Here is a 4,482-nt window from a genome sequence, read left to right on the forward strand (position 1 = left end):
AAGTTCAAGCTGAACATTTCTCATAGCTGTTCAAAAGTTTCCTTGGTGCAGTAATGAGGAAAATATTTATAAAAATCAGTTTTACAAAGCTGCTTTCATAAGCTAAGTTTCTGTTCCTTTGTTTTTAAGCACCAAGGAGATCCTGACCTAGCCAGCCTTTCTATGAAACTTAAACTACTAAGGCACATGAATTCTATCTTTATTCACTACATGTATACTATCTTTATTATAAGCTTCTGAATAAGGCAAAGGAAGATCAGGTAATCTTTTCATACTATTAGCCCCCCTAGGTGGATACCAGAGTTTTCTATTTATAAACTAGGCCACAAAAGGAGGCCCTTCTATAGTAGGCACAGGCTTATGAGTAAATTTCTTATCCTTTACTAATTTTTCTACTAACTGCATGGGAACAGGAGTATAAACTGGTTCTAGTACTTCAGCTTGTTATAATTTATTCATAATATCTTTAAGAGGCGCGTCAAAAGGAATTTCCCTTAATAATTGTTCAAATAAAGGGTTTATGCATTCTGGACACGTCAGGGTGACCAGAGCTGACTCCATACGTGGGGAATTTACTATGTTTTCTTCAGAGCCAATTTTGAGGAAATCCATTTGTATAGCGTTTACACTTACAAGAATTTGTGCTACCCAAATTCCCCCTATTAATAGGATCATTTCTAAGAAACCAATTATCCCTAAACACATGCCACGTCCTCGTTCTTGACGATGCATTCCTTGAAGCCTCTGTCCCCATCTCCGGACCTTGTCACGCAGTAGGGTAGAAAGAGGACGCGGCAATACATGGCCTTTATTATATTGAGATATGTTCACTCAATTCCCATTTCACTGAGAATGTTTAAAGTCACAAATAGATGCAAGATTTTGTTAAATGCCTTTTCTGCATTTATTAATATGATCATAATTTTTATCCTTCATTTGGTTTATGTGGTGTATCATGGTAATTGATTTGTGGATATTGTACCAACATTGAATCCTAGGACTAAATCCCATTTGATCATGGTGTATGGTCTTTTTAATGTATTGCTAAATTCAGTTTGCTAATATTTTGTTGAGGATTTTTAAATCTATGTTCATCAGAGATATTGGCCTATATATTTGTAATGTCTTTGTCTGGTTTTGGAATCTGAGTAATACTGCCTCATAAAATAAGTTTAGATGCCTTTCCTCTTTTTGAATTTTCTGGAATACTTTGAGAAAAATAGGTATTAATTCTTTTGTGAATGTTTGGTAAAGTTAACCCATGAAGCCATCCATTCCAGGACTTTTGTTTGTTGGAAGTTTTTTATTACTGATCAGTTTTATTTGTATTAAACAATTGGTTCAGATTTTGTGATTCTTTTTGATTCAGTCTTGAAAGATCATATGATTCTAGAAATTTATCCATTTTTCTCCAGAATGTCAAATTTGTTGGCATATACTTGTTCATGCTATTTTTTAAATAATCCTTTGTATTTTTATGATGTCACTTCTGAATTTACTTATTTGGGTTCTCTTTTATTCCTTGATGATTCTGGTTAAAGGTTTATCAATTTTGTTCATCTTTTTGAAGAACAAGCTCTTCTTTTTATTGATCTTTGTACTGACTTTTTTGGACTTTATTTCATTTATTTCCACTCTGATCTTTATAATTTCATTCCTTTTACTTACTTTGGGCTTTGTTTACTTTTTTGTTTGCTTGTTTGTTTGTTTGTTTAGTTACTTGAAGTGTATGGTTAGCTTGTTTCTTTGAAGTTTTTCTTGTTTCTTGAAGTACGCCTGTATCTCTATGAATTTCCCTGTTAAGACTGCTTTCACTGTCTCTCCTAAATTTGGGGTCATTGTGTTTTTATTTTCATTTGTCTGAAGGAATCTTTTGATTTTTTCTTGATCTCATTGTGAACCCGTTTATTGGTTAGTAGCATATTATTTATCCTCCATGTTTTTCTTTTTTTTTCAAGTTTTTTTCTTGTAATTAATTTTCAGTTTCATACCATTGGGATCAGAGAAAGCAATTGATATGACTTTAATCTTCTTAAATTTATTGATACTTGTTTTGTAGCATAACATGTGGTCTGTGTGAAAAAATAAGTTTTATGTACACTTGAAAAGAATGTATATTCTGCTGCTTTTTGGTGAAATGTTTTAAAAATATCAATTAAATCTCTCTGGTCTCATGTATCATTCAAGGCTGCTATTTCCTTGTTAATTTTATTTTATTTTTTTGGCCTAGAAGATCTGTCCCTTTGTGTCAATTGGGTGTTGCAATCACATACTATGACTCTATTAGTATCAATCTCTCTCATTATGCCATTCAGTATTTGCTTTATATATTTAGATGCTCTTATGTTCAGTGTATAAATCTTTATTTGTGTTATACCCTCTGTTGAATTGATCTCTTTATCATTACGTTATGTCATTTTTTGTCTATAATTGTAGTCTTTGTTTTAAAGTTTATTTTGTCTTTTATAGGTATTGGCACACAGCTTTATATTTGTTTGTTTTTACTTACATAAAATATCTTTTTTCATCCCTTTACTTTCCATCTGTGTGTGTCTTTCAATCTGAAGTGGGTCTCTTGTAGACAGCATATGTATGGGTCTGATTTTATTATCCATTCAGCTACGCTATGTCTTTTGACTGGAGCATTTAACCTATTTACATTTAAAGTGACTATTGATAGATACATAGTTATTACCACTTTATTAATTATATATTTTTTTCTTAAAGAAGTTCCTTTACCACTTTTTGTAAAACTGATGTTATAGTAATAAAATCCTTTAGCTATCCATTGTGTTGGAAGCTCTTTATCTTTTCAATTTTAAACGATATTCTTCTGGGTAGAATTATCTTGTTGTAGGTCCTTGTTTTGCATAATTTTTAATATTTTGTGCCAATTCTTTGTGGCCTGCAATGTTTCTGTTAGGAAATCGGCTGACAGACTTATGACAGCTCCCTTGTAAATAATTAGCTGCCTTTCTCTTGCTGCTTTTAGAATTCTCTTTTTGTCCTTAACCGTAGATATTTTAATTATGATGTGTTGGTGTGGACCTCTTTGGGTTCACATATTTTGGACTCTCTGTTCTCACTGGGCTTGTATGTCTATTTCCTTCACCAGGTTAGGAAAATTTTACATCATTATTTCTACAAATAGATTCTTAGTTTCCTGCTTTCTCTCTTCTCCTTCTGGTACCCCTATGATGTGAATGTTCTTGTGCTCAATGTTGTACCAGAGGTCCTTTAACTATCTTCATTGCTTTTTATCTTTTTTTTTCTTTTCACTGTATTGATGGGGTGTTTTTTTTTTTTTTGCTATTTTGTCTTCTAAATTACTGATTCAATTATCTATTTCATCTAATCTGTTAATTTATTTCAGTTATGTATTCCTCATTTCTGACTGGTTTATTTTAATGACATTGATGTCCTTTTCATACTTACTATCTCTGTTGATGTTCTAAATTTCATGAGAATTTTTATAATAACTTTTTATTTTTTTTATGGTGATATTGGTTAATGAAATCCAGGAAGTTTCAGGTGTATAATTTAACAGTTAGGCGTGTGTGTGTGTGTGTGTGTGTGTGTGTGTGTGTGTGTGTGTGTGTATTGCATTATGTGTTCATTTCCCATAGTTAGATTTCTATTTGTTGCCACATATTGGACCCCTTTTACCCCATCACCTCCCCACTTCATACCTTCCCCCTCCCCTCGGGTAACCACTAGTCTATTGTCCATGTCCATAAGTCTCCGTTTATCTCTTCTGTTTGTTTGTTGCTTTTAGGTTTATATCCCCTGTAAAAGTGCTATGTGGTTTTCAACTTTTTGTCTAGCTTATATCGCTTAACATGATTATCTTGAGGTCTATCCATAGTGTCACGAATGGCAATATTTAATTTCTTCTTATGGCTGAGTAATATTCCACTGTATGTATATACCATGGCTTCTTTACCTAATCATCAATCGTAGGACACTTCACTTGCTTCCATGCCCTGGCCAACATGAATAATGCTGCTATGAACATTGGTGTTCAAATATCTTTTCGGGTATGAGTTTTCATGTCTTTGGAGTAAATATCCAGTAGTGGGATTGCTGGATCATATGGTAGATTAATTCTTAGTTTTTTGAGGAACTTCCATACTGTTTTCCATAGTGGCTATACTAATTTGCAGTCCCACCCACAGTATATGAGAGTTTCTTTATTTCTGCATCCTCTCCAACATTTGTTATTACTAGTCCTGTTGATAACAGCTATTCTAACGCATGTGAGATTATGATATCTCATTATGGTTTTGATTAGCATTTCTCTTAAAGCTAGGGAAGATGAGCATCTTTCATATGTTTGTTGGACATTTGTATGTCTTCTTGCAAAAAGTATCTGTTCAGGACCTCTACACATTTTTTGAGTGCATCGTTTGTTATTTTTGTTGTTATTGAGTTGTATGAGATTTTGTGTATTTTGAATATTAGGCCCTTATCAGAGTTGTTGCT

Source organism: Pteropus medius, unplaced genomic scaffold (assembly GCF_902729225.1).
Source record: "Pteropus medius unplaced genomic scaffold, Ma_sr-lr_union100, whole genome shotgun sequence".
NCBI classification, from domain to species: Eukaryota; Metazoa; Chordata; class Mammalia; order Chiroptera; family Pteropodidae; genus Pteropus; species Pteropus medius.